The 11,753-nt window shown below is 40.4% G+C and overlaps 1 protein-coding gene across 4 annotated transcripts in view; it reads left to right on the forward strand.

Moving 5' to 3' along the window:
* NOL4 (nucleolar protein 4) overlaps positions 1-11,753 on the forward strand; it is a 202,172-nt gene that overhangs the window by 873 nt on the left and 189,546 nt on the right. The window lies entirely within an intron of this gene.

Here is an 11,753-nt window from a genome sequence, read left to right on the forward strand (position 1 = left end):
GGGCGGTGAAGCGCCGGCCGCGATAGTAACGGCGGCGGGGAGAGAGGATGCTCCACAAAGGGAGAGAGGGTGCCGCCTGCCCGAAGGGAAGGGTGTATTTTGTTCCTCTTTCTGGGGTTGCCCGAGTCTCGCAGCCGTAAGGCTTAAAACTCAATTCGATGCGCCAGGGTAGCGTGGCATCCCCCCGGCAGGCGCTGGAGCTGCAGAGCTCGGCGCTGGTCTGACAGCGGGAGAGCTATTATGCTTGGTGGTGGCAGAAGCGACAGATTTTCCTATTTAAGAAGATGGGGACTGTTGGCTGCAAGTAGGTTTTGCCTATTGAACTCTCTTAATGTATCATTATTCTTACTTCTTACGCTCTGGGTCATGGAAACTAAGCTTCTTTTGTCTGCGCGTGGGGCGGCCGGGGAAGGGGAGCCGAGAAAGGAAACCTGGCAATTAAAAATATTCCTGCCTGGGCATTTGGCTTGGATGAGCAATATTCTCTTTTTTCTTTTTTCTTTTTTTTTTTTTTTTCTTTGGAGCGGCAGCTTATTCTGACCTAACGGGAAGGTTGCTGGGCGGTGCAGCAAAGGGGGCTTCTTGGAAAGTATTCTGGGTTGGGTTGTGACGTAGGCTGCCGGGGAAATCTGCCTGCCTCTGCCTCGCTGAAGTCATAAACCTGGGCATTCCCGGGTGCCGGCTTATATTTGCCCCCTTGTCATCACTGCCGTCATGGCTGCGAGGAGGCAGAGGTGGGAAATTAATTTTAAGGAGTTTATAAATACGAAGACTGAAAGTGAAAGAGAAGCTCTGGACAGAGTTTGTTCCTTCTCTATGGTTTTTATTCACCAAAGCGTTCTAGGTCTGCCTATAGATCCAGGTTACCTGGCAGATTTCTGTTCTACCGTTAGATGACTGGGTGCTAATCTCTGACCCCAGAGGGTACTGTAGATACAATTTATAGCGAAAACGTTGTCTGAAGCAGAAGTCTCCAATTAGGTCAGTATTTTTTAATCTCTCTTCTGCTTACTGGAATAATAATTTTGGAGAGCCAGTAGGCATGATCTTTTATTCCTAAGACTATCCTTTTCACTGCAAGTTCAAAACTGTAAGCAAATTCAGTATTTTTTAAAATTACATTGACTACGCTACTAAATAAAAAGGCTAACCTTAATTTTACAAGACGGAATTTAAAAATTAAGTGCTGTTCTGGGCCTCTGAAACACATGACTCAGTGATGATCAGCTTGTCTAATTCTCACCTTTGCTAGGCCATGAGAGCCTGCAGTCCCACCTTGCATCCCGTCTTCTATTTTATTTTCAGATCAAATAATCAAAATTTTTCTCATTTTTTTTTCCTTTGGAGATTTCAGTCAGAGGTCGAGCGCCTTGCTGGTCTTACCTTTGTTCATTTGGGGGAATCATACAGTCAACTGTTAATGTCTCTGTATGTCCCTATATATGTATTTATAGCCATATAGAAGTAACTATCTTTAGATAGCTTAAGCAACCAAGCAGGCATCCTAATAAAATAAGAATGCCTGCTAATAAAATCAAGAAAGGAAAGCTAGCGTGATCTATCTGTAAGCAATTCCTGAATATCTGTACCTTACTTGAACAATGGCATATAAACCCTTATGGAAAAGGTCTTGCATGTAGGTAAAATTTCCTCCTGCTGGCCAACATAAATCTGTTGTCCAACATAAATGAGAGAAGTTGATACTCAGCACTCTTATACAACAGCCAGCTCTGAGAAACAAATGCCGCCCCCCTCCTAAACCCATGAATCTGGTGCCACTATCCCAACACAAAAGGCACAGGAGTATTTAAGTAGACCCGTGGGGTGGCAAGGGTTTGTATGAGCTATTGCCAGGGCAGGGGCAGTGCCTGCCAGGCGCTGAAGGCTCTGAAACAACCCGTTTGACAGAACAGGGGTGCAGCCCCTGGCCTGGAAAAAGCCAGTGGCAAAGCTCCTAGTGACTTCAAGAGGCCTAGGATTTTACCCAGCCAGGAATGATAAGGTACAGGGGGAAAGATTGGATTTTCATCAGTAATTGCTGGTAAGCCCTAAAAGCCCATTCTCTCATTTCTTTAACTTACTAATTATTTAAGAGTTTATTAATTTATGACCATTTAGAAACATCCTTGCTGTTGGGTTTTTTTTCCCCTCTCTCGTCGTTATCCTGTACATTTGAGCTCGTCCAGTCTGCAGAGAGCCACGAACAGTAACAGATCCCCGAACTGTGAATCTCTCCCTCATCCTCTCCCTCTTCTTGTCCGTCACTTGATCTCACCATAGGTAAAAGTAATTTCAATTTAAAATTAATCACTGCTGGCAGCATGAGCGCTCCCTCTGCAGTAACAGGATGGATGAAATTAGAAGTTGGACTCTACAGTCACAAGCTGGTCAAAAACAAGCAAATATTCAAATATTTTGTTAGGAATTATTCTCTCCTTGAAGCTTTAAGATTTGCTGCTCAGCTTTGCTGTCAGCCAGGGAGATTTGCTCCTGATGGTGCTGTAATCCACTGCTGCTGGTAATTAGACATCATTACTGCTGCGTTAAAGGGAAAGGAAGGAGAGAGGACAGGCTGGGGCTAATTAACTACTTGATTCTAATGAAAGAAAGAGAGCCTGATAGCAACTGGGAGGTTGCACCGGAACAGGCTAGATGTATAACACAGACTTAATTGAAGCAGGGGTGTCTTGCAGTCTCACAGTAGCTGAGGCTTGGTCTACTTTCATATTCTGTGGGCAGTAGCGCACAAGGTATTATCCTGTTTTTCCCTTGCCTGGTTGGTAAGTAGCTCAAACTCACAGGCCTATCTTCAATATCAAGTTTAAGCATGCCAGCAAGGAGAATGTATAGATGATTATGTGCTGGCTTAATCTATTTTATGGGTATGGTCTCCTCAAGAGCAACAGGAACAAATCAATTTCCGAATGTTCACATCCCTCTGTGACCTAGGAGATGCACTTTTCGTCACCAGGCAACAACATCCACTGCAAAACAGCCATTTTAGGTCCAGAGTGGGACAACACACAGTAAGGTATTCCCATATGCAACCCAGACAGTATCTCACTTCTGCAACTTTTCAGATTGCTGCTGTTCTAGGTTTTCTTTCATTAAGCCCAAGCTGCACTTTATGAAAGTAGTGAGATAGATTGTGCCTGGCCTAGACGCGCTGTATAAACATGTCAGGCCAACAAATACGCCAAATGGCTGACAGTATCGACTTTTAATGGTTGGTACTCACAATCCATAAAGATGCATGGAACTGATGTTTCTAGTATAATATCTTTTCCAATCGTATACATGATTTTTATGGTGGATTTTTTTGTGTGTGTTTTCTGCATAGTTCTTTAACTGGAACTGGCAGCTTGAAAACAAATTTCACCACTTTCCTTTCTCTTGCTTGATGTTGTCCATAGACACAAATACGGCTCCTATCAGTCTTGATTTAAAAGTAAGTTACAAAATAACGGCCCAAGCTGTATCAGCAGATTCTAAGCAGAACTTTCCTTTAAAAAAGAAGGGCCAAGATGACTGCAGGGTACATCTCAAATATAGAATTTACATGGTATTAGCAAACTAATAGAATATAACCTTAAAGGCCAAGTTTGGATTGCTTTTATGCCATTATTAATTTGGAATGACTCTACCGACTTTAATGAAATCACAAGCCTAATTATGAATTTTCCCGTGTCTTCTTTTATATTTTCCAATTATAAGCATAGAATGAACTTTCATTCAGAAACCAAATTTTGTTCAGTTTAGTTAAATCTTTATATCCTCCAGGAGGATCTGGTACCTCTTAGATTGCCGCTGGCAGACCCGTGAGGCGCTCTGCAGGTGCAGGGCTGTACTACTGAATCTGATTACGGGATTTAGGGCTTAAAATTATAGGCCAGTCAGTTTTATGGAACAGGCTGTATCCCAGCCCACCTCTCGTTCTGTTAGTGATGAAGAATAGTAGATGGACGTATGAGTTTATGGTTTGTTTGATTTTATATAAATTACTTTGTTTATGAACAACAGAAGAAACAGATCACAGTACAAATAGCTTCTATCTCAAAATATGGTGCTTTAAATTATCTTATGTTTTAAATTGTTCATTATTTTAGGGCATTTTATAGCAATCTGAAAATATGCAGCTTTGCTTCATTGCACTTCTCCCCATTTTTGTAGCCGTCAATATCAAAAATGAATAAAGTAGTTTGTCAAATATATATTGGTAGCTCTGTAGCCTACTGAACTGCCAACACATAATGGCAGTAAGTACCACAGAAAGGTGATGCTGAGGGTGAGCTATAATTTATCCCAAGGTACAATTCTGTGGTAGTTTACGGTCCTGTTAAATGCACCTTCCGGGCTTGGAAGCAGTATTCGAGCCCTGCCGTATCCGTCCCATTTTAAGTGCCCGCCACATTTTCCTTAACCCCTGTTCAGGTCTGCAGAGCTTCGTCTCCTCCTGTTACCCGCAGCCTCTGTCCTGCCGTTTGCAGACCTCCCGATGGACTCGGTGAGGAGGGATGCTGGTGAATCAGACAGACAGTGCTGGAAAATGGTCATAGCAGATGGAGCAAAACCCATTTATTTGGCAACTCTTAATGCAGGCATTCAGTGAAATGTTCATGAATAAAGAGAGTAACTGTGTCCTGAAATTTAAAAATGTTAAAGCGGCCATATGTAAGACACTATTCCACATGTGCGCGTGTGAGAGAGAGGCAAAGGGAGGCGAGGATCTGAGATTTCTTGGTAACAATGTTGGGCTAGAATTTTCCAAAGAAACATGAACCAAAGAGAGCAAATTTTTAAAGAGGGAGCATTTTAAAGTGCTTCTTCTGTAAAACTAGAAACTGTTAATGTTACTTTAGAAACATTAAATAGGGTGTTGCCATACCATAGCATACTACTGATATATCCATCCCATGCATATAATGAGACAGGATGACAGATTCAGTGCTATCCCCTGGTAAAGGCCAGGCTTGTAGTTCGAAACCCCGAATCTTTCCAGTGATCCAAAATAAAACCTCCCAGTTTAATTTTCATGCTGCTGTGAACCTTTGCCGAGAAGACTGAGGCAATCGTGAACTTGGTTCTTCAGTGTCTTACCCTTAGCCTCTTGTCAGTGAAGCTGCACTGGATTCAGTCATGATGCAGCATGGTAGGGACTCCAGCTCAGACACTTCAGCCCTGATTTTCTTCAGAGGTACTGCGTGTTGTTTCTGTGGCTACATAGCTACGTGATCAGTGAGAAATAAGCAGGCATTTGCTAGCAGGTTGGTGCTAAAATGGGCTGATAGGCATCAGTACAGCATAATGGGACTTCTTCTGATCCTTTTATGGAGACAGTTTGTTTCTTTCACTAACTTTTGGGGTGATCACCATTGTTCTTGTTCAATGCTCTCAACAGAAAGGAGACACAATCCAGAGAGACTACACACATATATACACAGAAAGACTCCATGTAGAGAGGGCTTATCGTGAACACAGGCCTCTGTGAGAAGAAGGCTAGTGCTAGTGCTGGACGAATGTGGGAGCTAATGATTCAAATTTCATTTTACACTACAGAAATAAATTAAAATTGGCTGACATTGAACTGTGAGTTTTGGTCTGCTGTTGAAAGGAGGCAACCAGCAGCTGTTGGGTTTGATCTGAAGGAAGCTATTTGGGTCTTGATCTTTCCCCCTACGCAGGATACAGATACACCTGTTGAGAGTTTGCTGGTAAAAGACGAACAAAACAAGCAGGGCAAATGTTGAAGAGAGATAGAAATGAGGTAGATGTGGAGAAAGATCATGAGAGAGCGTGGCAGGAAACCCTCTCCAGGAGGATCCTACCAGATTCTGCAGCCTCCCATGCACCACAGAGCATCACAGGAATCTTTTGTTCCTTGTTGAGTAGGTTGACCCTGATGAATGCAGCCTCCAAAATGAGTAGTGCTTTCCAGGACATAAAAGATGTTTTGATCTTTTATATGTCATTTTAAACCTGCCAGAAGCCTCATTGACTTTAGAAAACTCAGGAGATACTAGCTGGTACATGAGAGTTGTTTGCATTGTCCTGCAGCAGCAGTGAAAGTGATCCTGTAGCTTTCTTAAATTACCTTTTTGTTCTATTTAAATAGATGAGCCTCAAAACTTTACATTTCCACTAGCAATGTATTTTCTAATGGTTTATAAACGTAAAATATCCAGGTAGGCATTGCCAATATCCAGGAAGGACTTGCTACAAATGATGGTGTTGAGCATTCTTCTGGATGCAAATGGATTTTCTTAGCGATGATCAACGTCATCACAAACAGTTGTACAGGCTTCTAACTGCTTATTCAATAACTCTGCAAGCTGCAAAACCTGACAGTTACTATGTGCGTTTGCAGGGATTAAAGCTAGTTGTTAAAATTGAATTGTAGGGTTTGAACCATTTAGTTGTGTGTGTGTATACTCTTCAACTTAAGGGGCTATCTGTAGTGAACATTTTACTTAATAAATCTGATCTATGTTAGAGTTAACCTCAAGTAAAGACTTTTTTCAGCAATAAATATTCTGTATAGACTTGGAAGGACAATTTTTATTAAATGACCTACTTGAGCCTAAGATGAAACTCATTCAACCTTTTTCACTTGAGAGCCTGTAATTAAGCTTCTCCGGGAAATGAGAGGTTATACATATTATATTGCCAGTAAGATCGGTGTGTCTGGAAGTTTTGTAAATTTTGTTACCCCAAACTTTTTAATACAACAAGAGATGGATGCGATAACATTTTGACTGTACTTAAGAAAACTTAGGAGGTGAGATCACTCGCACTTAAATGACTTATGACTCTTAACTCACCGTACAATTTTTACATGTGTACGTCTTGTGATTGCTCTCTCTGTTGCCTCTGGACTTATGCATACCACTACCAATACTGCCAGGTGGGTTTTGTAGAAAACTTTTGTTCCAGGCAGACCCACAGCTGAAGTAGCTGCCACTACATCATGACCTATCTGTAGGGTAAAGCAGCATTGCGTTGGCATGTGGGAAATTAAACTTGTGAATGGACTAATGCTCACTACCCTGAGCTGACAGAAAATGAGTAACAAGCGAGTAGTTATGCAAGTATTCAGATACAGTAAGAGAAGAACAGCTAAGGTATAGCCAGAGGTTTCAGCAGACAGGAAAGACAAGGAGTATAAAAAGGTTTCACAGAACTTCATTTTTCAGTGTGTATCTTCTCTGTTGCGAGCGATGAGGAATACCTGTCCTGGGTTTACATTTTTCAGGTGATGAAACTGAAGAATGGTCAGAAATAGAGGAATACAAAAAGAGGTGATGGCAAATCAAGATATTAAATTGCAGTGCATCACCGGAACCAATACAAATCCAAGAACACTAAAGAACTTAAGAATGACGTAACTAAAACATTATTAAAATATATCATTTGCCGCTATGTACGGCAATGATACTGGAAGATGGCCAAAAACGTAGTAGAAAGAGGAGAAAAAAGGTGGTAAAGATCGTTCATAGAAATGACAGACCAGTGAACCATATTTCAACACCAGAAAAAAAAAATCAATAAAAAAAATCATTAAGAATAGAGTTGTTAAGTGTCAACTGGTTGGTACAACTAGTTTGGATTTTGTGAGGGTTAATTATGTTCCTCTAACCTGTTGTGTTCAGAAGTCTTTTAAATAATTTTCTGGTGAAAATGTGGTTCTGGCTTCCTTCTGAAATGAAACCAATCCGATACTGACTTTACTAAAGCAGGGTTGACACTTTGGCTATGATGACAAATTAAAGCTGGTGAAGAGTTGGGAAGCCACAGGAAATGTTCGAGAGTGATACAAATGCAGTCCAATGTGTGTATATACACACACGTAAGTATGTATGTATACATATATACACATAAAACTCAGACAAGTGAAGGGGTTTCAACACTGGATGGAAATGCAAATTAATTAGGTTAAGCAAGTCAAGGAAGAATTGGGAGGGAAAATAGAAATATCGTAACAAAGGAAAAAAGGAGAAATCATGGCAGGCAGAATTCTCTACAGACCATTGCCAGATAATTTACATTTTATGCCATTGTGACATTAGCTTTTTGAGAGGAAAGGAAGAATTGAAGCTTTTCATACACATTTAAAATGTATAGTATTAGTATAACATATCAAGGGAAATATTTAGGAATAATTTCAAACAAATCAATAAGCATCTCTTCATTAAGCACAGCAGGGATAACAAAAATCGCCATTAGGAAAAGTATAGAGAATAATATTGAAAACTTATTCTTCTCGTTAACTAAATGGTATGTCCTTGCCTTTAATAACATGCTTAGTGTATTTACCTCATCTCTAAAAGGTCATGACAGATGAAAGGTCCAGGGAAGGTAACTAAGCTAATTAAGCAAAAGGGGTACTTACAAGAGAAATAGGTTTTAATGGTTTTATCAGCCAGGAAGATGAACATTAAGAGAAAATGCACAGTAGAAAACAGACATGTGAAGAGGTAGAAGGAAGCTGAGAGAAATGATGTGGTGTAAATACTGATGAACAGCAGAGAGAGAAAAATTAGCATCCACCCTTTAATCCTATTCTGTCTTCTAAGACTCTTTTGACAACCATCTCAAAAGGTAAATTCAAAGCTAGGCCATTGTTTTATAACCCGTAGTGTTGGGAATGGGAAGTCTGCATTGCAGCCCCTAGAGAAACTCTTACTGATACAGCCAACATTTCTTCCAAGGATTTTACAAGAGAGTGATGATAGCTCCGTGGCTCTCCTAAGGATGTAGTATGCTCTTTACATCAGTTCAGCTTTGCTGGCTGGAGCAGAAGTGAGGACAAGGTCACGTTCCTGCCCTTCCTTCTCTGTTCCCCTGGGAGTGCGGGCATTGGTGATGGCACTTACCTGCTGCCTTGCTGTTACCTGGTGTTTTGCAGCATCTCCCCACGTGTTTTCCCGTAGAGCATCTATCAGGGCTAGTCATGTTCCAGCCCATAGAGTCAATGGAAGGAAAGACTTGTGGAGCGTGGTGAAATCCCAGCATCTTCCCTTCCCCTTTGTACTGAATTTTAGTGTTGCTGGTGGTCTCAGCCTTCATGCTTTTGTTTTGTGAATAGATTATTAAGTTTTAAGTACGCGTTACTAGGTTTGCTGAAGCTAGCAGAGGAAGATAATTCGGTCATTATTGCACAATGCACCCGGATGCACCGTATTTTGTTTAGAGATTTATTTGTTTATTTACTAATTACTGAGCTCTGAAACATGTTTTGCAGACTCCCTTGGAGACTGGGACTAGATGGTTCGTTGGTCAGTTTGACTGTAGCCGTTTCTATGGCTTGTTGCTGTAGTAATATTACTAGTCTGGAGGAAGGAAGGAGACCATCAAGTTTCTGAGCTCCAGCACTATCCTATGTGGACCAGTGCATGAGATTACAGTGATTTACACAGAACGTTTGCGATGAACCACCTCTGTTTTCCAATTTACTACACTTGTGATGAGAAGTAATGTGCTGTTTTCACCTCCATATTTTTGCCTACTTGTGCTAGGGTTTTTTTTTTTCCCCCCGATGCTTGTTGCAACTATTACCAAAGTCTTACTGTGGTGGGAAGAAAAGAAAAAAAGAGCAGAATTATTAGGGAATTAATTGCAAATCTGAGAGGACGCTAGCTCATTCAAATGATGACAGTTTCTGGAAGACTTTGCTTTTGACCAGTCTGATCAGCAAGTGTGGCATATATCTAATTAGATGACTCGTCCCATTGCATTTCTCAAGGAACAGCAGTGGAAAACAATAAAGAATGTAACTCGTTCTTTTCTCCCTTAATCTAGACATAGTCATAATTTTTTTTTATGACATCTTTTGATAACCTTTATCTTTTTATATTCTGAGAGTTCAGCAAAGCCCCACGGCCATGGCTGCCGTAATACTAAAGCATTTCATTCGTAGAGAGCAAACAGCTCGGCTTTCTTTTAATAAGTGCTGTATTCCAATTCCAGGCATCCATCTAAAACCTGTAGTTCAGAGTCCACATCTATTTACCCCTTTTTGTCTCAATTCGGGCCTATCCAACAAGGAGATGGGATAATAAGTTCTGTATGGACGCAGCAGCAAAAAACAGAACTTCTCAAAAAGACTTATACTGTAAACTCATTGGACATTGACCCTGCTTTTTTTAAAAAACCTACACAAATCCTCGGCTTCGTTTTACCAGTGCACAAGGCCTGGTTATCATTGTTTTGGTGTAACTGAGAGCTGAATTGGGCGTATGGTGAGCTTCCAAGGAGTTAAATTTGCACCGAAGCAAATAATAAAGCAATATAAATAAAGCTAGGTCTAGAGCTGAATAAAGCTGGTTAAAATAAAACTATTTTCTTCCTTTTTAACTGCCCTTCTGCATAGCAAATTCTAGTATTATTTTCTTCAAATCAGCCCAATTTTGGCAAGATACATTGGACTTCAAGGAAACTGTGGAACTGAGAAGATTGTTTTACCTGTATTCCTACTTGAACCCCTACATTTTCAACTTGAACCAAAAGGACTGTTTTCAAAAACTGAGTAGGCAAGAGCATTCTTAAGTAGGTGAAAGCGGGTCAAATTTTATTAATAATAATAAGTAGAACAATTTAATTAATAGAATTCTAATGAACTATGTCTTTTCTGCTACTTATCGTTGAACTTCAATGAATTTATAGGTAATTACCACATTTTTGGTTTTAAATTTAATTCTTAATAAATGTAAAGTCAGGAAAATTTTCACATATACAGACTTCAAAAAAATTAATGAATTTGCATTATCATTCTTGCTGTAATTTGAAAGCAAGCAAATAAAGTACAACATAGATGGTTCTGTGAAAGTATTTTAAAGTGAATTGTTAATTTGCCTAATACATCCAAAGAGTGAACTAACAAACAGACCTACAAAAGAGCTGAAAAACTGTAGCTGTAGGAAGTTGGAAGGGGTCAAGCTGGTGAAATCTGCGGGGCTTTGAAGGACCAGTTCTGTCATCTTAAATTGCGGTGGATGAAAATCCCCTCCTGAGATAGGACCAGCAGAAGGTCTGTGAATCATTTTTTTTTGGCACAAAGATTATGCCCCTGTTTTGAAGACATGATGCAGTCCTTGGCTGATGCTTAGGCTTTATAATGGCCAGTGCCCAGGGGAGGAGTCCGCCCACAAAGCATCCGCCATGTGCACTCAACACTCCAATCAGTTGGTATTGGTTGGCTGGGTGGCAGTGACCGAGTTCTCAACAGGACACGTCCAGATAAAGGTTTATTTGTAAAGTATAATTTACCTGTAACTGCTATCCGGTTTTGCCACAGTATATTCCAATGTACTAGACCAGTGCTTAGTAAGTGTATAGACATGTTTATGAAATGTGTAAGAATATCTAGAAAGGTTTAATTACAGCAAGGCCAAATTCAGCTGTAAAATACTACTAGCGGCACCCTGCTCCCACCTCTTTGGTTATAATCTTCTGCAATGCCAGAGTTGCGCTCATCGCAATGCACTGTACAGACAGCTTGTCCGTTGTAGAAATCCCCATACTCTGATTGTTTAGGGAGGGAGAAAACAGACTGGAGAACAAGCTTGATCTTAGTCCTTTAAACTCTCCATATATTTAAGTCAATTAAAACTGCATCTCTCATCCTTACCCCTTCCCAACTAAACATACACAACACATCATACACTTATCTTCAATTACACTGTTGAGGTAGTTTGTTTGCTTGTTTTTACATACTCTCCCTTTTCTATGGATATTGCATTAGGACATCTGCTATGGGG

Source organism: Pygoscelis adeliae, unplaced genomic scaffold (genome assembly GCF_000699105.1).
Source record: "Pygoscelis adeliae isolate BGI_AS28 unplaced genomic scaffold, ASM69910v1 Scaffold108, whole genome shotgun sequence".
Classification (NCBI taxonomy): domain Eukaryota; kingdom Metazoa; phylum Chordata; class Aves; order Sphenisciformes; family Spheniscidae; genus Pygoscelis; species Pygoscelis adeliae.